Genomic DNA, 25,111 nt, shown 5'->3' with positions numbered 1-25,111 from the left:
CCAGTCCCAGGACTGTAGTTAGGGCTAGAACAGAAAGTCATTTTCCTTGAAGGATCAAGACACATAGAGAAATCAAGGTTTATATGTAGCCCCAGAAACTCTACGTAGTTCAGAGGCCAATATTAATCACATAAGGCGTTCATTCATTCAACAAGTCCATCTAGAACATTTGTCATGGACTGGGTTCCATTCAGTATTCCTTTAGGAGCGGGGCAGGGCATGGTATGTAGAAGGGTAAGACTTTGTTCCTGCTCTGGCAGAGCTCCCAGAATGGTTGAAAACACCAAACGTATACATAAGAAATAACTAAATAACTTAGACCTTGCATGTACTTAGCACCGTTTGAGAAGCCCCAGACAGAAGCTCAATTTAGAGTCAGAGCGCCTAGGTCTTGGCTCTGTTGTTGCTCAATCTTGAGCAAGTCTGCTTCCTTGAGTTTGTTCCCTCATCTGTAGAGTGAGGGGTTTGGCCTGGATGATCTCCAGGTGCCCTTCTAACCATAAATCAGGTGTTTCCAAGAGAGGTAGGAGTTTAGGGGAAGGAGAGGAGAGCCTTAAGTGGCACAGAGGCAGAAAGGGTAGCCCCTTAGTCTGGGCATGCAGTTCTTTATTTAAAAAAGAAGTCACATTTTCCAGCGAGAGGGAAGAGAATCAGAAAGGTATTCTCACAATATATCAGAGGTGGGAGGGTCCATCACCCTTATTTGTCAGATGAAGAAACTAAGTCTTAGCATAAGAAAAAACTTGCCCCAAATGACACCTTAAGTCAATTCCAGAGTCTGGCCTAGGACCCAGATCTTCATTCCCAGGCCAGAGTTCTTTTCATTAGGAATGTGAGCTTAGTCAGTTAGCCCAGGAAAGGGTTCATGGTTCTCTTGCCTCTGAGCAGATCTCATCCCACCCAACACCAGAGAATGCCTGAAAAGGAAGGTTGAGACTGCTCCTTCAGAAAGCCAGAAGCTCCCTGCACTTAGCAAGCTTGTTTAATAATTGGCTATCCTCAACAACATTTTGAAATGGGAGAGAAGTTTGACACTTTGACAGGTCTTGTAGTCTGCCTGGTGATAGAATGTCAGTGTAGGGGGTGGGGGAGAGATGACTAGAGGTCAGAGGTGCCTCTCCTCAAGTTTACATAGCACTTGACCTGATGTGATCTCATCTGAACCTTAACAACAACACTTTTCGGGAGTTATTATCCCCTTTTTACATCTGAGTCTCAGAGATGTTGACCTGTTCATGATCACAAAGCTAGGAAGTGTCAGCAGCAGAATTTAACCTAAGTTTTCCTGTTTCTAAGTCTAGAATTTAGCTCTCACTTTGGAGATTTAGTACACTCTCCATTCCCCAATTTTATACGTAGAAAAACAGGCCCAAGGGGGAAGTAACTTAACCAAAGTCACAAAGTTAGTAATTCCTGAGATAAAAGCGAAGCTCCATTGACATAAAATACAGGTTTCTTTCCATAGCCAGCATGGTATAGTAGTGTTAGACTTGGAATCTGAGACTTGGGTTCAGATTCCTTCTCAGACGCTTCCTGGCTGTGTGACTATGGGCCAGTCCTTTAGACTGTTTGTTTGCTCATCTATGAAATGAGAGAGAATATTAGCGTCTACCTCAAGGTTGTTGTGAGGATCAAATGAGATAACATCATACATCTAAAGCTCACAGGGACCTCCAACCCCCTCATATTACTGAGAAGGAAACTGAGGCCCCAGGAAGTTGTGTGACTTGCCCATGGTCACACAGGTAGTAAACATCAGAGTTGGGATTTGAACATAGGTCCTTTGACCCCAAAGCCAATGCTCTTTTCACTGTACAGCACTTTGTAAACCTTAAGATGGTATATAAGTATTAACTATTATTAGTCATTTAACATCTTAGGCTCTGGACTCCCAAGGAGAGACTTCAGGGTTAAAAGACCAGCTCTCCCAAAGTCACTGTGGAAGAGAAAGTTGGATTCTCCCTGTGGCCCATGATGGGGCTTTAAAAGTATGCAGGAATATTTTAATAACAGCTAATTTTTATGTAGTGCTTTCAGGATGACAAAGCATCTTCCTGTACATTATTTCATTTGGTCTTTACTTCATGAGGTAAGTCATGGAGCTGGATAAGATGAGTAACTGAGACTCAAAGGTTAAGTGACTTGCCAAAGGTCACAGGTATAAGGGAAGACGTTGGGATTCAAACCTGGAACTTGTGACTTCATATAAAAATCAGATGTGTTTTTTTTTTTCCCACGGTCCCACGGCTTGTTCTTCACCCAAGTTGATTTTCGTAGTCTTAGTCATAGTTTGTGCTGCCTAGAAGCTTCTTCCTCCACATCCTTCTTACTCAACTCCCGATCCCAACCAGGTAACTTGTCACTGTTCAGGCAGAGACATGAGTACCTTTGTTGTACATTGATTGCAACTGTTCCTGCAGTTCTTATGAGGAATCTACCTAGCATAGTGCTAAGAGGCCCTTGGGTGTTTACTGATGGGAGGCTGGTGAACACAGATAGGGGGTGGGGGGGACTCAGCCTTCAGAGGCAGTTCTTCTCTGCTACCCACCCTTCCCCTACATCTAGCCTCTCCTTTCTCTTCTCTATAACTTGTGGTGGGCCAGAGATGGTGGGAGGGTGATAGGGAGCCAAGAAAAACATGAGAAAAATAGAGACATAACAGCCTATAGGGGAGCAGTGAATGACATTTTAATGTGAAAATTGCCTGAGAATAGGCATGGGTCTGTGTGGGCATGTGCCAATTATATGCAAGCAATGCTAATTTTTCCTAACTGCAGCAGAGCCCTGGTATAATATGTGCCATCACCCCCCAGTACAGACCAGCTCTTTCTTGCAGTAAAAGCCTGATGCAGCTGAGTAGCCTGTGTGCAGTGGGTACTGGCCCCTGCCTTACCGAGAGACCTATGTTTCATATGACTGGTTTCAATTCATTTCTATAAACATTTATCCAAGGTTTCTTCCAGATCTAAATCTTGTGATCCTATTAATCACCTCCTCCATGCAAAGCAAGCAAGGGAGATATTAGATTCACATAGATAAGCATTCTCCAAGGCAGTTTGAGGCAGGAGAGGGGAAGGAAATAAACATTTCTATAACACCAGCTATGTGTTGGGAGCTGTGCTAAACACTTTACAGATATACTCTCATGTGATCCTCACAACAACCCTGAGAGGCAAACCTGTTATTACCCCCATTTTACAGTTTATTATTCCCATTTTAGAGTTGAGGAGACTGAAGCAAATGGAAGTTAAAGTGACTTCCCCTTGGTCACACAACTAGTAAGTGTGTGTGGCTGCGTTTAAACTCTGGATTTCTTGATTCCAGGATCAATGCTTTATCCTCTGAGCCGCCTGATAACCTGGAACAGTAAGGGAGGGAGTCAGTGAAAATTTCTTGCCTTATAGGAGCAGAGATAAGGAAGAGGCACATAGTAGGTATGGTACTGGCCTATGTAAATGCATTGGACAGCCAGGAATCCTGTTTCACTACAGACTAGAGTGTTTGAAAAGCTGGGATGGAAAGATCTGGGACACAGCAGGGAGTTACATTGTGAAATCCAGGCTTCCCTGCCAGGCTGGGGACCATGGGGGAGCCACTAATGGTTTTTGAACGGGACAGGGCCATATCCACATGATTGAGGAAGATTATTTTGGTGGCTTGGAAAATAGGTTGGAGAGGGGAGAGACTGGAATAGAGCCTTCAAAATGGTCTGCAGTGGTCACCTAGGTAAGAGAAGTGAGGGGAGCCTGAGCAAGGCTGGTGGCTGCATAAGCAGAGAGGAGGGTGGAGAGAATGGACACGACTTGGCAACCAGTTAGATATGAGTCATTAGAAGAAAGTAAAGAGAATGATTCCAAACTTAGGAATTTGGGTGATTAGGAGGAGGCGGAGATGCTCTCAGTAGAATTTGGGAATTGAGGATGAGAGCAGCTCCTGGGGAGAAGATAGTCTCTTGGGTATGGTGAGTTTGAGAAGTCTAGAGGACATCTACGAGGGACTCTAGCAAAGGAGAGAGATTAGGTTCACATAGAGTAATTTGTGGAGTTGTCCACAGAGATAGTACTTGAATCCAAGGGAGCAGGTGTGGTTATTAAGGGGGAAAGAAAGAGAGAGCATTCGGATAGATAGGAGAGTCCAGCAAGAATAATATAAAGGAATCCAGGTGGATAGCAGTATCAAGAAGGAGGATGAAGTCTGTGAAAAGGCCATGGGAGTTAGCTGTTAAAAGAACATTGATAGCTTTTGAGGGAACAGTTTCAGTCAGGGATGGGATCAGAAGACAAACTACAAAAAGGTTTAAGAGTAAGAGGGAGAATACAGAAATAGAGGCGGGGAATTTAGCTCTGGAAGGGAAGAGATATAGGATCATAGTTTGAGGGGATACCATTGTAAAGGGAGGCGTTTATTTTTTATTATTTTATTTTTTTAAGCTAAGGGAAACCTGAGCGTGTTTGTAGGCAGCATGGGAAAGGAGACAGTAGATAAGGAAAGACTGACAATGAGAAAAAAGGAATGATCTAGGGGCAAGCTCCTGGAGAAAACTCTATGTGATAGATGCATACCAGTAGAAGGATTGACCTTGGCAAACAGAAAAAGCCTCTTTCTCAGAGATAGGAGAGGAGGAAGACCGATGAGAATGTAGGAGCATATTGAGGTATGGCATATACAGATGAGGGAGCTCACAAAGTATGGGTTCTGTTACCTCAGTAATGAAGATGGTAAAATCTGCCACAAGGAAAGGCAGTTTGGGAAATGAGACTTTGAGTGACTCAGGAGTTTTGGAATAACCCCCGAGGAGAGTAGGATAGAATCAGACAACAAAAATATAAAAGGATTGATTGGTTGTGACTTTTTGGAAGGAAACTATAGTGGAGATTGCTTCTTAGGGCTTATGGAATACATATAGCTTTAATGAAAAAAGGTAGCATGGAGTAGTTGAGAGATCAAAGGGATAGCTGTGAACTCCCTCTTTCTCTCTTCATCTCACAACCTATTTGACATCATCTTCCACTTCTCCTCCCTTACTCCAGTCTTTGAGGAAGAGATGTCCTTCTCTTAGACACAGCCAAACCTTCTACACACACCTTCCACCCTCATCTTTAACAGCTTGTCCTTACCATCATTCTTTCTCCAGTCTTCAGTCTTTCACTTTCCACTGGTTCCTTCCCTTCCGCCTCCAAACATCCCTAGGTCTCCTCAACTCAGAAGAAAAATAAAAATCAAAATCTCAGTAGATTCTACCACACTAACCCCTGCCACCACCCTTTGCCTCCTCTCTCTGTTTTCTAAATCCTCTGCGTTTATGTTTCTGATCTCATTCTTCAAAGTTCCTGGTGATCTCTTAATTGCCACATCTGATGGCCTTTTCTCAATTCTCATCCTTCTCAACCTCACTGCTGTATTTGACACCATTAAGCACTGCTTTTTTCTAAAAAGTCTTTTCACTTTGGATTTTCATGACCTTGCTCTTTCTTGGTTCTCTTTCTGCCTGTCCGACCTCCTATCTCCACCTCCTTTGGTTGATCATCATCCATGTCATACTTCCCGAATTTGAGTATGTCCTAAAGTTCTGTTGTGGACTTTCTTCCCTTTTCTTTCATATACTTTCTCATTTGGTGACCTTATCAGTTCCCCTGTGTTTAATGATCATCTATAAGTAGACAATTCCCAAATCTGTGTATATGTACAGTCTTTTTCAAATCCTAAGTCACTAACTGCCTTTTGGATGTTCCTGAGGCATCTCAAACTCAGTGTTTAAAAGATAACTCATCTGTCTTTTTAAAAATAATTTTTATTGATGTCTTGTTTTTCATGTCACCAGAGTTTTTCCCCATATCCCACCCTGACCTTCTCCAGAGGCATCCCATATAACAAAGAGTATTTTTAAAGAAGAATAATAAGAGGAAAAAATCTTCAAAGTCAGACAGTTTATCCAAAAAAAAGGTGTGAAAATATACGCAGTGTATCACCCTTGTAGACCTATTACTTATGCAAAAGAGTAGGCCTGGTATATCTTCTCATATCTCTTCTTTGAAGTCATTTTTGTCCTTTATAATTTTACAACATTCATTTTTGATTGTTTTATGGTGGGCCTTTCCATTTGCGTTGTTGAAATTATTATGTATATTGTGTTCTTGTCTCTGCTTAACTTGGCTTTTCATTAGATCATATAAATCTTTCCAGGCTTCTGTGTTATTCACCATCATTCATACGGTAATATTCCATTATGCTCATGTTCTGTCATTCCTCAATCAATGGGTATCTACTTGGTTTCTAGTTCTTTGTTACCACAAAAGTGCTGCTATAAATATTTTGGTGCATATGGGGCCTTTTTTTTTTATCATTGACCTCTTTGGATGATAGACCTAATAGTGAAACCTCTGCTTCAAAAGGGCAAGAGTATTTTAGTTACTTTATTTGCATAATTCCAGATTACTTTCCAAAATGCTTGTAGTGATTCACAGAGCCACCAGCAATACAGTAGCTTTCCTATCTCCCCACAACCCTTCCAACATTAATTATTGTCATTGTTTTCGATTGGCAGGTTATGAGGTTAAACCTCAGGATTGTTTTGATTTGCCTTTCTCTTATTAGTTATTTGGAGCATTCTTTCATATAGTTGTTAAAAATTTGCAATTCCTTGGAGAACCGTTTGTTCCTATTTATTGAAGAATGGTCTTTGGACTTACATCTGTCTGCTATTTGTTTATATATCATGAATACTAAATCCTTATCTGAGAAATTTGATAGGGGAATTTCCCCTCCCCTTAGTATCATAAGTGCATCAGTTTTGTTCATGCAGTTTCAAAGTTAGCTTTTTAATCTTTTGTAATTGGCTTTCATCACTTATTTGGTTAAGAACATATCTCCTACTCATAGCTGTGGGAGTTATATGATCTGCTTCTCTTTTGACTTTTTTGTACTATGATCTTAAATATTAAAGTCACATATCTATTTTGAATTTATTGTAGAATATTGTGTAGTTGTTGATCTAAGCCTAATTTCTTCTAGACTGTTTTCCAGTTTTCCCAGTAGATTAAAAAATAAATCAAATAGAGAGTTCTTTCCTAAGTAATTCGTTTTCCAGTTATTGAACCGTGGGTTATTGATTTCCATTGTTTCTAATTCTCTCTTGTAAGGTCTCTTCCATTGGTCTGCTTTCAGTTTTTCTTAAACCAGTACTAGATGGTATTGATGACTTCTACTTCATAATATAGTTTGAAACCTGGAAGTGCTTTTTTCCCTTCCTCCTTCCTCCCTTCCTCTTTTCATTATTTCCCTTGATATTTTAGATCTTTTATTTCTCTAAACAAATGTTATTTGGCTTATGAAAAATACCCCTTTAATAATGGTCGTTTTTATTATATTGGCATGACCCAGCCATGAGCACTAACTATTCCTCCAGCTATTTAAGTTGTTATTTACTTCTTTAAAGAGCATCCTGCAGTTTAATCTATACAAATATTTTATGCATCTTGGTATGTTGATCCCCAAATGCTTTATGTGTTTTGTAGATATTTGCATTTCTCTGTCATTGCTTCTTGGATTTTATGATTATTGTATAAACATGCTGTTGATTTTTGTAGGCTGAAACTGTACTGAAGCTCTTATCTCCGTTAACATCTTTGCTGATTCTTTAGGATTTTCTAAGTAAACCATCATGTCATCAGTAAACTGGGATATTTTCATCTTCTCTTTTACACCTTTAATTTCATTCTCTTATCTAACTGCAGTTTCTAGCGTTTCTAAAATTTTATCAAATGATTATAATGGTGAGAGTAGGCATTTTTACTGTATTTCTGTATTTTTTGGAAAAGCTTCTAATGTATATCCATGGAACATTTGCTTGCTTTTGACTTTGGAAAGTAATTTTTCTGATATTAAGGCAATTTCTTCAATGCCTGCACTTTGTAGGGTTTTTTTTTTTTAAGTATTAATAAATGAGTGTTGTACTGTGTCAGAGGCTTTTTCTCCATCCCTTTAGATAACCATATGGTTTTGGATGCTTTTGTTTTTTAATGTGATTTATTAGAGTGATTGTTTTCCTAATGGTGAAACATCTGTGCATCCCTGTTATGAATGTAACTTTGTCATAATAAATTATTTCTTGGATGAATTGGTATAGTCTGACAGGATTATTAAAAATATTTGAATCAGTATTCATTAATGATATTCATCTTTCGTTCAATCTTTTCTGGGTTAAGTATTTGTAAGTTATTTGTCTCACAAAAGGAATCTGTTAGGGTGCTTTCTTTTTTGAGAATTTGTATAGTATAGTAAAAGTTTGTTAGAATTCCTGTGAATCCATCAAAATGAGCAGTTTTTTCTTTGATAGTTAATTAGTTTTGTTTCTTTTCATGAGGTTGGATTATTTAATTTTTTAAAAAAATTGATCTTTTATAACATTTTGGTCTTCTGTAGTTTAGACGTTTTAAAAAAGATATTCTGTTTCTTTTTTGTTTTCAGTTTTGTTAGCATATATTTGCATAGAAGGCTCTGATCATTCTTTTTTTTCCTTTGAGCTTGGTTGTGATTTCAACCTTGTTCATTTCTTATTTTGTTGATTTGATTTTCTGCCCTCTTTTTAATCAGGTTGGCTGAAGGTGTCTCCATTTTATTAGTCTTTTCAAAGAACCAGTCTTAGTTTTGTTTATTATTTCTTAATTTTTATCTTATCTATTTCTCCTAATTTTCATTATCTCTTCTTTTGTGCTTATCTTAGATTTGTTCATTTATTGACTTTCTAGTTTTTAAAAATGCATATTCAGTTCATTAATCCTCTCCTTTTCTATTTTGTTAATGTATGTTTTTAGGGATATAATTTTTCCCCTGAGGACTGCTTTAGCTGCATCCCAGAATTTTGGTATGTTGTTTCATCATTATAATTTCTTTTCATATAATTATTGTTTCTATGGTTTGTTCTTTGACCCACTCATTATTTAGGATTTCATTGTTTTTAGTCTCTTTTTGACTCTGTGTCTTTTGCTTGTGTTCCCTGAGCTCTTAACTATTTTTATTGAGTTATGGTCTGTAAAGGATTTGTTTACTATCTCTGTATTTTTTACATTTATTTGCAATATCTCTTTGCCTTAATGCATGGTAAATTTTTGTAAAAGTTCCATGTGGGTACTGAAAATTTTGTTTTGTTTAGCTCTAGTTTCTTCAGTTAGGCTCAATTCTGTATTGTTTATCTTCCTAGATTTGTGCAAATCTGAGAGAGAGGGACAGGCATTAAAATCTCCTAGTATTACTGTGTACTGCCTATGACTTCTTGTAAATCAGTTAATTTTTCTTTTATGAATTTAGATGCTAAAGCATTTGGAGCATTTAAGTTTAATATCGGTAATAGGTTTATTGTCTTTGGTTCCTTTCAGCATAATGTGGTTTCCTTGTTTATCATTTTTTATGTTATGAATTTGTGCTTTGTGTGGTAGCATAACTGCAAGTGCTGTTTTTTTGGATTCACCTGATGCTTAATAAATTTTATTTCAGTCCTTCATTTTTATTCTGTGTATATCTTTGCTTTTTAAGTATATTTCTTATAAGCAGAAGGTGGTTGTATAGTTTTATTTTCTGACCAAATCTGACACTCTTTTATCTTATTAAATTGCTTAATCCATTCACATTTAAAGTTGGGTTTATTTCCTTCCATTTGGTATATACGTTTGTGCATTATTTTTCAAATTGGGATATTACAGTATTTTGCCTCTTCAGTTACTTTTGCTTAATTTACCTTAATGTAATGATGCTCCTAGACTCTATGCATTTCACTCTCAACCTCTCCCACCTGTTTATGAACCCTTTCCCCAGTTTTTGAGTTTTACTTATTAATTTCTTTTTCACCCTTTTATCTAGTTGCCTAATTCTTCCCTTTTTTTTTCTCTTAGTTAAGTAAAGATGCTCTTTCCTCTCCTTCAAAGTGTTTTGTTAGCTTAAACTTTTCATTTTCTTTGCCTTTTTATAAAAAAGGTTTTATTTCTATTGTTCTCTTCATTGATTCCCTTTTCTTTTTCTGTTCCAGACTTCTTTATTTTTTCTTTCATGGTTTGTATATCTTATTGTCCCGTAGATCTTCCTCTTCTCCCCTTTTTTTCAGTTGTAACTCACTCTTAGAATTATCATACATAAGAGAGAGAGGATATGGTAAAAATTTTTCAGTGTCCCTGATTGTGTAGTCTCTTAGTACCCACTAATTTCCCCATGATCATTTTTTTCCCTTTTTCCAGAAATGGGTCCATGCCCTTTCATCGTCCGGTGTATCTCTAGGAGTTCTGATAACCCTCTCCTGAGGCACATGGCCACAGAGGCACAATACTCACTTAAAAGTAGTGGTTTCTCTAAGAATCAAAATCCCTGCAGATTATTCCTATTTAAGGTCTCCATCTTTTGGGTATACTTTTCTCCTCCATAGGAATGTTCTTTAGTGTGACCTCCTCCCTCAACTAAATCTAGATTTCCCTGTCTTTTTTCTTGTTTCAGTCTTTCCTTTGCCAGAAGAAAGCCTTCTTCCTCAGACCTCTGTTGTTTACTGTTGATTTGATTAGTGTACATCACGCAATTCTCTCTTCTTCCTCTCTTCTTCTCTCATCTTTCATGATTTCTCCCTTTCTGCAATTTAATTCCATAGAAGACAATGATGCACCTGTAGAAGTGCTGTGAGGATTGATCCACTGTATTTTTTCTCCCCTCATTCCCTTTGTTTAAGTTCTGCTTTTAGTGTTATCTCCTTGTTTACTTTTAGGAAGAAATCATTTAGTGGTCCCATACTTGCTATCTCCTTATTTTTGTCTTTAACCCAATAGATAGCTTTCTCTTTCAAGTTGTTTTTCTCTTTTTTTCTAGAATTTTTTTTTCATCATTTGTGTCTTCTTTGGTTGCTGTATTTCTTTATCTTTCATTTGTTTTTGTTTTCTGGGTATTTGCGAAACAAATAATCTGTTCATTTTTCTTTTGGGAGGATTGCTTTCAAGGATAATCTCTTTTCCTGAGTATCTGTCCTATTTCATTGAAATAGACTTAGGTTTGCAGGTTAAGTCATCTTGGGTTGTATCTTGAGAATCACCATTCCATTTCTGCCTCTCCTATTCAGTAGGTGTGAAATAGCTGTTTGTTGTTCAAATTTCTTTTCCTTTATATTTATATTCTTCTGATGCCTTTGAAGAAATTGTTGCCTGCCATTGTAACTGTTTAATTTAGCCACAATCTGCTGTGGAGTTTACAGCATCCTTGTTTTTTGTTTTGTTTTTTCTGGAGGCAATCTGTGAGTTCTTTCAGTTTGTTCTTTGTTTTCTGCGTTCAGAAGTTCTGGATGGTGTTCTTGTATTTCTTATATTATGATTTTCGGGGTTCTTTTGTTTGTTTTCCTCTTGGGACTTAGGATTTCCAAGTTCTCACTATATATCCTGTCTTCCAGATCAGTATGTTTTGCTTTTCTAGAGATTGTGTTCTTATAATATTATTGCTTTTTGCTTCTTTTCCAGATTATCCTTTACTTGTGTGTATTTGTATTCTTAGTTTTTCTTTTGTTTCTCTGGAAAGCATTCCTATTGTAGATTCAAGTTTTTCTTGCCAGTTTTTTTTCTTTTTAGTTTTCTAAAATTGATTTCAAATCAGTAATTTAAAAAACAATTTTTTTCCACACAGGCTACAAATTCTGCTTTTATGACTATTATTTCTCTCTTGATTCCTCACCTATGTGTTCTGTTGGGAATCCAGCAGGGTCATCTGCCTCATCAGATGTTGATTCATTTTCCCATCTCTTTTTATTCAGAGGTATTTGGACTTGTTTAGTTATGCTGGAGGCTCTCTTCCCTAATGTAACTAATATTTTTCCTGCTGGTTTTTCTGCTTAAGGTTTTTAACTGGGTTTCCTTCTTTCTAAGATCTTTCTTAATTACAGGTTGTTTTTTTTCCTCCTTTATATATCCCCTTATTGCTCAATTTCTGACTCCTTCCCTTTTAATGGTGATATTCCTCAAGGTCTGGAACTCCGAGTTGTAGCAAGGACTTCTCATACTAGAGAATTCACTTTTCATCAGTTTAAGTCCCTGCTCCAGGACACTTTTGGGGGGAAACACCTAACTCCAGCTAGATGCCAGTCCCTTTCCCACACAAACCGGCACCCTTTGTTCTTTAGTTCTTTGGCTGAGTACTGCTACAGTATAGCAAGCATACTATCATCCCAAGCAGAGCCAATTTCTGCTTTTCTATAACTTCTCCTCCTCCTCAAGGGGTTGAGTGTGGGTAGAGTTGAATTCTGTTACTTTTTGCCCTAGAATGATGGGGTGAGGCCCTGGATAGAGGGATGTGCTAGTAGAGATTTCAGCACAAGCAAGGGAATGGCTGCATGGATCCCAGAGCATAAGCCTGTGTCACTTTGCCAGAGGCTAGAAGCCAGAGTGAGTGAGTTATGGTTTAGGGATTATCTTCCTCTGCTGTTAATTCATCATATTGTTTCCTTATTAGGCTTTCCTGGTATCTTAACCTTTGAAGATTTTCTGTCTCATCATTTTTATTTTGAAGAGTTTTAAGAGATTATGAAAATCAGAAAAAATGTTTAGTCTTCCATCTTATTAGTCATAGGATTCGGATATAGAACTTCTTTACCTCAAACCCACTGTTCTTCTAAGGTTTCCTATTTCTTTTCTTTCTTTTTTTTTTTAGGCAGTTGGGGTTAAGTGACTTGCCCAGGGTCACACCAGATAGTAAGTGTTTGAACCCAGATTCTTCTGACTCCAGGACCAGTGCTTTGTCCATTGTACTACCTAGTGCCCTTGAAGTTCACTATTTCTGTCAAGGGTATCACCATCCCAGATTCACATCCTCAGTATTATTGGACCCATGTGCTCACTCTTCATCACTTCATATATCTAAGCTATTGGCGGAGCTATGCCTTTTTATTTTCATAACATCTGTCCTATTAAATCTCCTTCTCTATTCCTATTCTAGCTTGTACTCTCATCATTTCTCACCTAGACTATTACTGTTGTTTCCAGACCTCCTAATTGATCTCCCTTCCTTACATACCCCGCCTACCCAATAAAATCCATCAGTTCCTTGTTTACAGCCAGGATCAAATAGAAACTATTCTGTTTGGCTTTTAAAGACTTTTGTGACCTGGCCCCAGCTTTATTAGGCATAACTCCCCTTCTTGCCCTCTGCAGTCCAGCCAGGTTGGCCTTCTCACATTCCATCTCCTACTCCCTACCTGTGCATGAAACACTCTTCCCACTTAGCCTTCTTGGAATCCCTGGTTTCCTATAAAACCAGTCTTTCTTGGTCTGCTTTCCCCTCCCCACAGCCTCTTTTCCCTCTCCTGCTACTACTGTCAAGGTTTCCTCATTATTTACTTTGCATGCGTTTTATGTTTACGGATGTCACTGGAATGAGAACACAAGCTGCTTGAGAGCCTATACTCTTCTGCTCTTTGTCTTTGTATCTCAAGTGCTAGCCCAGTGCCTGGCAAGTAGTAGGTGTTTAATAAATGCTTCTTGATTGGTTGAGAGTAGCAAACCTGGCATTGAGACTGTGATCTTGAGCAAAGGCTCAGATTTTTATCTGTAAAATAAGGAGTGTCAGTGGTTTTATTTAGTATTTTATTTCCTTTTGTGTGTTTGTCTTGTTGAGCTAGAGATGTGGTAAGCTTCTAAGAAAAATGATTCTCTAAATAGACTAAAATTAGAGGGTTGGACCAGTATAGTATAGAGGCAAGATTTGAGGGCTAGGAGTCAAAAGATGAAGGTGCTACTACCTTGCTTTTTGATGTGGGGTAGGTTGCAATGCTTCCTCACTCCGGGCTGCAGTTTTCTCATCTGTGAAATGTGGATCCCTAAGGTCACATCCACTCCAAAGTTTTTTTGAGCTCTGTGTATCATTAACATCCTGTGGATGTCCTTTGGGGAGTTGTGATTTTTTTTTTTGGCTGGTGGGATAGAAAAGCTCTTTCCAGAGAATAGAACTTCAATCAGCAATTGTTTTCTTCTAACTAGGGTTGGATCCCTCAATTTTGCTACCTGTTCTGATGGCCTTGGCTTCTCAGGATCTAGGATACAAAGTCTGATGCCAGGCTTGCTCTTTGACATTGTAAAAGACAAAAATGATGTTATGAGGAACCTCCCTTTTGGAGAGAGCTGCTAGTTAAAATATTTGACTGTGTGAGATAGCTTAAATATAGTTCTAGATAGAGGTGGGGTTCAACTATATGAGTTGGGGGCCTTTCCCAACCACCATCAGGTGACCTTGAACTACATACCCTCAAGAGTAAAGAGCAAGCATTTATTAAAGTTCCTAAAACATGTACAGCCAACCCTATGTTAGGCACAGGGAGAAATACAAAAATTAATTGTAAATCATCCCTGTTCTCATGGAGTTTATAGTCTAGTAGGGAGAGTAAGGCACAGACACAGATGAGAAGCTGATTCTATCTTATGTATTTGTTGAAGCGGTACAAAGTACTATGTTGTTATCAGTCTGTCATTGGGGGATAGAGGAAGGCTTCCTGGAGGAAGGTGGCATTTGAATTTTGCTTTAAAGAATGGGAAGAGATTTAGCAGGCAAAGAGGGGGGAAGAGAAACATCCTAGGAATAAGAAAAAAATAACTTTCAAAGGCATAGCCATGCTTTGATATGTGAGGAACATAAAGGATGTGGAGGGTAGTAATACAAGGTAAGGATAGAGAATTATTGGGAGGCGGTGGGTTAAGTTCTTTGGAGAAGGCTGGATCAGTCCTCACTGAAGAGATTTCTAGTGGGAAGGCACCTTTGGGGCCATCTGCACCAACTCCCTCATTTTACCAGTGAGGCAGTTGAAGTCCAGAAAAGCTGAGCAATTTGCCCTAGATCACATAGTAAGAATCCAAAGAGAGATTTGATTTCTGGCCTGTGATTCTAGAGGCAGTGGCATGATTTGTTGGGGGGCGCAGTGAAAGGATTCTTGTTTAAGTTCTATGATTTGGAGGAGACCCTTCTTTGCAGATGTTAGAGAGAAAATAGGATGCCAAGCTCCTGGTGACCTCTCCCTCTTCTGAACTCCTCTAACCCTTGTCTGCAACACTCATGGCATTTAATCAGGAGCTATCTTGTAACAGCCTCCTCTCTTACCATTGTTTGAGTCTTCGATTGATATGTGCTGAGAGGGATGTATCTTATCTCTACACTGAGGGCAAGAACCAGTTTCCCTTGTGATCTCCCAGGCTGCTTTTCATGGGATAGGCACTCGGGAAAGATTTGTTGAATATTAATAGCAGTTACATAGATAGCGCTCTGCCTTTTACATGGATGATCTCATTTGAGCTTCTCAAATAGCCCTTGTGGTAGATACTGTAAGTATAATTTTACAGATGAGAAAACTGAGCCTTGAAAGAGGTTGAATGACTTTCTACAGGGCAAATGACTCTAATGTGCCAGACTTAGGATTTGAACCCAAGTATGGGCATGGCTTGCAGTCTAGCACTTTTTCTATTCTTTCATGATGCTACCCTTTGTTAAATGGAAACTTACTAATGTCACAAAGGAGGGAGAAAATCTGGGCTGAAGTACTTTTCTTGAAGAAAGGAGGGAACTCTTCTACCTTAGCCTTCCTAGCACATACTTACATTTGCAAATCACTCCAGAAAGAGACTGAAGATTGGGGAGATGCCTTTGGGAAATGATAGTGCAGCTTGGCCTATTACTTTGAACATAGTAAGCCTCTATAAATGTTGAATGAATGAATGAATGAGAATCCGCTCGTGATAAATCCATCTGGCCCTGAGGCAAATTACCAGCAGTCCTCAGATCCATCAATCAGGCAGGCATTTATTAAGTACTTACTCTGTGGCAGGGAATTTTCAGTGTTTTGGGTGTACAAAGGCAAAAGTAAAATAGTTCTTGACCTCAAAGAGTTTATATTCTTTTGGGGGAGACAGTATCTACATAAAAAGTTATTCCTTCCACCATGCAGGGTTTAGGGGCGTGGTGCCTTGTGATCTGGAAAATCCTATCCAAGTAATTTTTTGGCTGTCCCTTCGTAGCAGAGAAGTTGGAGTTTTTCCTTTTTCTTTTTCTTTAATGGGGTGTTTACAGTATCTTATTGTAAAATTTGGGTTAAGTGTTTGGTCCCTGTCTCTGTGTTGTCTACTTGTCTTTGAGTGTCGTCTGTGACTTCAGCAAAACTCCCCCAAATTCCCATTTAATTTCTTGTGCTGATCCTTGATATATTGAAACCTCTAAGGGGAAACTCTCAATGTGGAAGGAATAACTGTAAATACATACAAAATAATTACAAGGTAATTGGGAATTAGGGTAGGGTGGGAAGAAATCAGAAAAAGCCTCATGAGGGAGATGATGTCTGAGCTGTACTTCAAGGAAATGAGGTATTATAATAGGTGGAGACAAGGAGGCATTCCAGGCATGGAAGATAGTGTTTCAGGGCACAGAGAAGGGACTGCAACCTATGAGGAACATGTTGTAAGAGGTCCTGTCTGGCTTGACTCTCAAGTGAGTTTAAGAAGGGTAAGAACAATATAAAACAGCTTTGGAAAGATTGTTTGGAACTAGATGGTGAAAGGCTTTAAACGACAGAGGAGTGTGTATTTTGTTATAGAGGTAACAGGGAGCTCCAGAGTTTGTTCATCAGGGCAGTGACATGGTAAGCTCCGTACTTTAGGAATGTCAATTTAGCTGGGGTTTGGAGGATGGGCAGAAGGAGGGAGGGACCTGAGATAGGGAAATCATTCAAGAAGCTGGTTGGAGGGGTGAAGTGTGGAGGTGGAGGAGCCATGAAATTGTGAACCTTAGGGATCAGATGGATGGTGGGGCATTTGACAGAAGTAGGGAGATTTGGGGAGTGATATGTGTTTGGGGGGAAAGAGAATTCATTCTGTCTTGGACAAATAATTACCTTATATGACATTTACATAGCACTTTACATCTATTATCTCTTTCATCCTCATCACAGCCATGGGAGATAGTAGGTAAATAGCACACACATTATGTACTGTGGGTGTTGGTGGTGTTGTTTTTGTCCAAACTGGACCTTCCTTCAGGGAGCATGTTGAGCAAACTAGTATGGGGAAGGCAGATCAGCAACTCCAAAGTCTTAGAGTTGCCAGGGGCATTGAGAGGTTAAGTGATTTGCCCAAGAGCACCTAGCTGGGATGCGTCAGATATGTGAGACTCAGACCCAGGTTATGGGCTCTTTCTGCCATCTTCTCCCCTCCTCAGCATAAGACAGTGTGTAATAAATGAAGACTTGGTAGGAATCAGAGCACAGAGAGATCAGTGGGGCTTGGTATAGTCAGGGAAATCTTGGAGGAGATAGACTATAATCAGGGTCTTGTAAGATAAGAAAGATTTGAATGAGCAGGGGCCAGCTTTTTATAGTAATAGTCACATTCTGCCTTGCCAGCTGCCTTTATGTAGCACTAAAAGGTTTGCAAAGCATTTGACATATCTCATTTGATCTTCACAAAGAATCTTACAAGGTAGGTTTTTATTATTCCCAGTTTACAGAGGAGGAAACTGAGGCAGAAAGAGGTTAAGTGACTTGTCCACAGTCACACAGCTAGTAGGTATCTGAAGTGGAATTTGAACTCAAGATTTCCTAAATCCAGATCCAGTGCTCTATCCGCTTCATGACCCAAGGACTGCACTTGTGGTTTTATTGGTATAGAGAACTCTCAGATGAAGCAACTCCCTTTATAAATATATGCAAGTCTGTACCTTCTTCAGTACCCCATCCAGTGCGTCTCAGGTGGGCTTGAATCTAGACCTTCATAGCTCCAAAGGCATCTTTTTATCCACATAAGCCCCCTCCCCTTTCAGAACTTCAGTTTTCTCTTCTGTGAAATGGGGATAATAATTTCAGTTCTCTTTCTCTCTGGGTTTGTTTGGGGATGGCATGAAGTAACAGGTGCTGGGTCCTCCCAGGGGAAGGTTGTTTTGTTCTGAGACTGTGAGACAGGAGGGAGAAGGTATGTGCTCTGCCTTCAGACCAGACAAAAGACTGAAATCCTGCCTCTCTTCCCCACTTTCAGACAGTCTATATAGAGAAATTCAGTCCCCCAATCCGAGGGAGGAAACAGGTGTGTAGGCCAAGGCTGGCAGGAGGGAAATATTTGCATGGGACAGAAAAGTCCCCTGATGCTTTGGTTTCTCGGATCAGCACTTTTCTTACTTTCCCCATCTAAAATTAGAGACCATTTGAGTACTTGTGAAAGTAAGGTTCCCCAGATTCCAGTGGAGGCCCTGCTCCTTCCAGCATATTCAGGGCCCTAGATATGACTGCATTGTTCCAGAATTAAGAGAAAAGCCCACTGAGGAAGGATAATAAATGACTCACCCTTTCCTTAACTTATTCTTTAGAGTTTATTGAGAATCCCTGGATTTCCCCTCAAGTGGTCTGCTCAAGTGGTATGAAACAGCCATAAGATTTGGTCTTAAATACCAGCTCATTGAGTAATTTACTTTGGATAAAAGTCTCTTCCCTCCTTTGCCTTTACTTTCTTTTCTGTTTATTTTTTCAAAAAATTTTAGTCTTTTATGTTTTCTCAATTATGTATAAAAAAATTTAACATTGACTTTTAAAAATTTTGAGTTTCCAGTTCTCTTCCTCCTTCTTTCCCTTCTCCATGCTTTGAGAAGGCAAGCAATTTGATATAGATTATACATATGCAGTCATGCAAATCCTTCCTTTCTTCATCTGTAAAATGAGGAGTGTTTGACTATGTTCCCCTGAGGTCCTTAACAGCTTTGGAGTCTATGACTATCATTCAGTGACCTGAGACAAACTGGGTCATTACTATCCTCCCTCTTTTCCTTCCTAGGATTGTTTCAAGGACTGGATGACTAAACAGATGTAAAAGAACATAAGAAACACTCCAAGTGCCTTTAGCATCCCTATGTGTCCAGCCTTGGGCTAAACTGGAGGGAAGTCACTAGATTTTAGGCCACATTGCTAGACTGAATGTTTTAGACTTGATTCTGTAGGGTTTGGGGAACAGTTGATGGTTCTTGACCAGGGAAGTGACCTGATGGTTTAGGAATTATCTTATGAATAACCTTGTATAGAATTGATTCTGAAATTTCATGGAAAGAAGACCGGCTCCAAAATCATATCATAATGGAGGGGGCACAAGCAGGTTTATTCAGTATATATTCTAGCAAAAGCTTGGGCAGGACACGAGATATGGAGCAATAAAGAGGGATGGTTCTTGTTGGGGAGAGTGGTGCCAGAGACTTCCAAATCACTTGGAAGATTTATGGGGCCAGAATGGAATCAGGGCGAGTTCCCTCTTTTCTTGAGTCTGAGGGGATTGGTGATGGCCAGGGTCTGGTACTTAGACACACCAGAGTAGAGGTATCAGGTTAAGGTGGCTTAAAGGATTGAGGGGCCCTTCCAATCATAGTGCAGAATAGGTGTACCAGAAGTCACACAATGTACCTGTTTTTGCTTTCAGTTGAACAGAGTGAATCACATTAATATGTGTATGTAATTTATCAATATGCACTTATATATTGTGAGCAAATCCCCAGACATTTTTACTAAAGAGATGTGCAATCAAAAAAAAGTTTGAAAACTATTGTAGTGGTGTAGAACTCTGGACAGGGCATCCAAACCCCTGTGTTCTGCCTCTGGCTCCATGACTTTGGACAAGTTAGCTCTGTCCAAAGTTCATGACCCTATGGTTTTGCATCTGTTCTTAGCGTCTCCATTTTTTCTCCTCTCTCTAAAGTGAGAGTGTTTAGAAATTGTACCAAAGTCATCTCTAAGGCCATTCTAGCTCTGTTTGCTGAGATCAGTGACATCTCCTCCCATCTTTGGCCATGGTATTTGACCCTGAGTAGGGTCTGGGAATCCCTCACGTTCACAGAGAGGTTAGGTTGTACCATGATGTGGGGTGGGAATCCCAACTCAAGAGCAATTAAAAATATATGGGAAATTTAGTGAGAACCACTGTGATAATAGCTAGAGAGCCAGGAAGACCTGGGTTCAAATCCTACTTCTGATACATACTAGTTGTGTGTCCCTGAGCAAGTCACTTAACAGTGTTACAGTTAGTTTTCTGTAAGTTGCAAGCAGGTGCTGTGATCTACATTGGTAGATGGAGTATCCTCACTGTAGTGCCCTACACTATTGAGATCAGAGGTCCAGTTTGGCCAACCAAATAAACACACAAGAACTCTAGGCAAATTATAGGAGTGAGGACTGTCACTACTTGAGGTTCGGAGAACCTGGTTAGTCCCAGAAGGCTTCCTGGAGGAAGTAGGCATTCAGGGGCTTTTGAAGGATGTTAGTCAGATGACCTAGTATTCCTCAAATGTTAAGTGATTGTTACAATGCTTTATTAAGCCTGATGCTGATGGCCAACAAGACAGAGTCCCTGATTCGTATCCTCTGAGGTAGACAGGACAGATCACAAAAGGATGCAGTTGATGACTTGCTTTTTCTGGGTTGGGGCTACCATGTAGCGTGCAAAGTTATATCTGAAGGGCCTGGCAGGCCTGGTGGTGAGCTGTCTGCCAAGACTGATTCTACTTTCTAACCTGGCAAACTAAGTCAGGCTGGATGATGCAGGTGACACCCCCCTCCCATAAGTCTCTTACTATTCTGCCATTTTGGAAGACCAGTTACCAACAGCCTAGGAAGTATGTTCCAAGAGATGACTCCTGTTGATCTCAGCTGGCATCTAGTTTTATGTCTGAGGAAAACTAGATGAGACAAGTGGGAGCCCAGTCTCTTGGAGGCAACAAATTCATGCTTATAAATATGTGGTCTTAAAAGAGATGAGGGTGCAGGAGGAAGTGAGGCTAGAGGTCAAGGGACATGACCTCTCAGGGAATAATTGTCATTAAGATGCTTGTGGCACACTAATCAGGGCTTGGGTAGAGGCAGGAACTGTCAAGAAAGACTAGAGATGAGGTGTTTATCAATAGTGGCCTTGGGCCACGTCATCACATTGAACAAAGAGTCCTGGATCCAGCAAGTGTTGGCCATTTACTGCTATGTTTTTGGACCTTTCACTTCAGGCCTGACTCAAATGGGCTCATTGAAAATGAGGCTTTTTTTTCCAGAGATACTTTGATGTCAAAGCCTTCTGCCCTCAGGAGTTTGCTTTCTAAGGAAGTTGACCTAAGTGAGAGGTCAGGGTAAAGACCCTTTCAGGATCTAGGGTGGGGGATATCCAAGAATGTGGTAATCCTACCATTATCTTCAAGTGGATTATCAGATTTGGCCTTGCTGGGATAATAGCGCAGCACTAGGAAGTAGGGAGGTTAAGGGAAAGAGAGAGGAGAAGAGGGAGAAGTCATTTAATTTAGTGCTTCTATTTCACCATATGTAGATTGCTCCCTCTACTGTCCCCTGTTGACACCCCCCCACACACACACGTACACATACATACTTTACCTTGTATTTTAAGATTTGTTTTCTTTGAAATAACTCAAAGCCCATTCCCACCCTCCACTTTTTTACAGATGAGGAAGTTGAGGCACATTTTGTTTAATGATTTTTCCAGTTGTAGTTACAGTAACATTATCCCTCCAAGTTTACAAAGCTCTCTCCTTGAAACAGCTTTTCATGAGGCAGGGAATGCAGATATTATGCACACTTTGTAAAAAGGGAACTTGAAACTCTAAGAGGCCGGTTGAATTCACTGTCACCCAGCAGCTAGTAAATTGTCAGGGTTGGGAATTCAATTCAAGTTCCAAGTCAGATTCTGTCTCTTTTCCTTACTACCTGTGTAGTCTTGGGCCAATCATTTGGCCTCTCTAGGCCTCAGTTAACTCATGACTACATAATAAAGTTCCTACTTTTAAAAACATTATTATTTTTAACATTCTTTTCTTTTTAAACTTTGAATTCCAGATTCTCTCCCTCCCTCCCACCTCCCCCGCCCACTGAAGAGGCAGACAGTACTGTATGAATTATAAATGTGAAATCTAAAGGTCCTCCTAATTCTAAATCTATGATCCATTGACTGAAGGCCTTGAAGGAATGAGCCTATTCTGGAAACATTTAGCATAGGAGACACATGAAAAGAGGCCCTGCTGTCACCTCCTCTAATTTTTCCCTTTTAGCTTTTGAGAGCCACAGCAGTGAGTGTTTGTGTCTCCCTTCATTTCTTTTTTAAATACATTGTTATTGGATCTTTGGTTTTTATATCACAAAAATTTCTCCCAGTATTCTTTCTCCTCCTGCCCCAGAATCATTCCATGTAATGACAAAAAATATTAAAGAGGAAGAAGAGAAAAAAGGAAAACCAATCAGTCCATTAAAAGAGTGTGAAAATATAATCAGTGTTCTAGAACCATGGACGCCCTACCTTTGTACAGAAGTGGAGTGGGGTAGCTTCTCAGATCTCTTCTTTGGGGCTGTTTGTTCTTTGTAATTTTACAACATTCACTTTTGATTATTTTGCAGCTGTCCTTTCCAGTTACAGTGTTGTAAATTCATTGTGTATGTGGTTTCCTTGGCTCTGCTCACTTTATTCTGCATCAGTTCATGTCTGTTTTTCCATGCTTCTCTGTAGTCATCATATTTGTCATTTTTTTATAGCACAGTAATACTCCATTGGGTTGGTAGGTGGTACAGCGGATAGAGTGCTGGGCCTGGAGTCAGAAAGACTCAACTTTCAGAATTCAGATCTGGCCTCATATTCTTACTAACTGTATGACCCTAGGCAAGTCTCTTAATCCTGTTTGCCTCAAGTTTCCTCATCTGTGAAATGAACTGAAGAAGGAAATGGCAAACCACTCCAGCATCTTTGCCAAGAAAACCCCAAACCAGGTCACAGAGAGTCAGACATGACTGAAAAATGACTGGATATAACATTATATTACTGAAAATGACATTACATTCTTTTACCACACTTTATTTTGCCATTTCCCAATCAGTGGGCATATATTTTGTTTCCAGTTCTTTGCTACCACAAAAAGTGCTGCTCATTATTTTAGTGTATATCCGGCCTTTTTCTTATCATCTGTGCCTCCTTGGCATATATGCCTAGTAAGTCCCACTACATTTCAAAGACAAATGCAACTTTTATTTTGAGTGTGTTGTTGGCTATTCTCAAGGATCTGTTCTTATCTGGCTTATCAATTTTCTATTCCTTAATGGTTGTAAAGATCCTCAGCACAGTGGTTGGCATATAGTAGGCACTGTATAAATGTTTATTACCTTCCTCCTTTTCCTCCTTCCCTACTTTTCCTACGTTCCATTAGGGAAAATAACAAAGTTTATGGGTATTTAGTGAACCTGCTGCTGCTGTTAGCTGACTAAGGAAATGTCTCCCTCATCTAGGTTTTCGTTGTGTACCCAACTACAATTCACTCAGTTGACTTAGTCAGCTACTAACTACAGAACTCCTCCTGTGCTAGGTATTTGGGGGAATATAAAAAGGAGAAGACCTTGTCCTGGCTCCCAACTTTAGAAGTTCCTTATAGCTACTAGGGAGAGAAAATTCATTTGAATAATTATAGGGTAAGGCTGCATGTCCCAAGTGTCAGCTAGGTGGTTACAAATATTGAGTGCCATGGGACTTGACAGAAAGAAGTCACTGGGGGCCAAAGCCATAGGATTATAGATTTAGAGTTGGAAGGGACTTTAGAGGTCATCTAATCTAACCCCTTCATTTTACAGAAGAGCCAAGGAGAAAGCCAGGTAGTGTAAGGGAACTGTCCAAGTTCATACAATGAGGTAGTAAGACTGCAGCCCAGATATTCTGGCTTCCAGTCCAGCATTTGTTTCCACTTCATCACTGTAAGGTATGTCTATGTGTAGCTTAGAAACCTTACTGGTGCCACCTTCTCAGTGTCACGTTTTGGGTGATGGGGACCCATGCTTTGAGATTTCTAAATGGCATTGGGTGTTGCCATTTGAAGAAAGATGCTGCATGGTGTTGTCAAGAATACACCTGGGAAAACTTGTGCTGTTTATTTGGATGTCTGTGTTAATAATGTTGCTTTACCGCAGATACCGGAGAAGGGGTGAGGAAAGGGAAGAGAACCTGGAGTTGTGCCTGGGGATTTCTCTCCTTGCTCTCAAGGAACGTGTGCAACATAGAATGATTATCCATGAGACACTAGTTATATCCTGAAAAGAAAGAATATTTCTAGGAGCATAGGAGCCTAAATAAATGTGGCAGTGAAAGAAGAAGTCAAACCTTCATCTTATAAAGTAAAAACTCATCTCCATTCCCCCGTACGTAGTAAGTGGTTAAAGAATAAGAACAGTTTTCAAAAAGAATTGAAGGCAGTAAACAATCATAAGGAAGCATTTTCCAGTTTACTAATAAAAAATGCAAATTAAAATAGCTCAGATTTCTCCTCACCTTGCAAATTGGCAGTGATAATAAAAAATGAATTGTCGATGTTGGGCTACAGGAAGACAGGCACAATAATATGCTGTTGGTAGATCTAGGAATTAGTTGACTTTTTGAATTGCAATTTGAATTATGCAGGAAAAGTGACTAAACTGCTCACGCTCTTTCACCTAGTGATTGCTTCAGAGAGGTTAGACAGAAACTGAGTTCCAATCTAAATCAAAATACTTAGAGAAGCAATTTGCATGATAGCAAAAAACTGAAGGGTTGGGGGTGGGGATCAACTCGTAAATGACTGAGCAGACTGTGGTATACTAAACAATAAAATCGTATTATATAGTAAAAAATGGTGAACATGAGGAATTCTGAAAAACTCACAGGAGGATTTTAAAGAATGGATAACAGAGCAAAATAATACCCAGAATAGCAATATAAGGCTAACGTACTCTGGTTAACTGGAAAACCATGAATGGTATTGGAGGACATAAAATGAAGCGTACTTCCCTTTTCTTGGCAGCAGATCAGGGGACTTTGGGTGCAGAATGTTTTTTGTTGTCAGATGAGGTCACTTGATTATATTTGGTTAACTAGTTTTCTTTTTTCCAAGGGAAAGGATTTGATTTGGAGGAAGGAGGGAAGTGACAGTTATATCCAGAAATGACAGTAATGTAAAACCAAAACTTTTTAATAGGAGTTCATTCCTCTGTGCTGTTTTCTCTGGTATCTAGGCAGTTTACTTTGATTTAGTTAAAAGTGGTTAATGAGCAGCTGTACAGTGCCCCCACCCTTCTGCTTTGTTGTGGGGCAGACCT

General features: G+C 39.5%; 1 protein-coding gene across 7 annotated transcripts in view; it reads left to right on the top strand.

The window, feature by feature from the left end:
• JADE2 (jade family PHD finger 2) overlaps positions 1–25,111 on the top strand; it is a 179,242-nt gene that overhangs the window by 26,923 nt on the left and 127,208 nt on the right. Inside the window, exon 2 of one of the 7 annotated variants that reach the window (XM_072629924.1) lies at positions 8,814–8,863. The exons of the other annotated variants lie outside the window; for them this stretch is intronic. The gene's annotated coding sequence lies outside the window, so the exon portion shown is untranslated. The remainder of the gene's footprint in view (positions 1–8,813; positions 8,864–25,111) is intronic. 7 annotated transcript variants of the gene reach the window in all.

This window comes from Notamacropus eugenii, chromosome 1, assembly GCF_028372415.1.
Source record: "Notamacropus eugenii isolate mMacEug1 chromosome 1, mMacEug1.pri_v2, whole genome shotgun sequence".
NCBI classification, from domain to species: domain Eukaryota; kingdom Metazoa; phylum Chordata; class Mammalia; order Diprotodontia; family Macropodidae; genus Notamacropus; species Notamacropus eugenii.
Note: the sequence above shows the minus strand (reverse complement) of the source record. Positions and strands in the feature narration are given on the sequence as shown.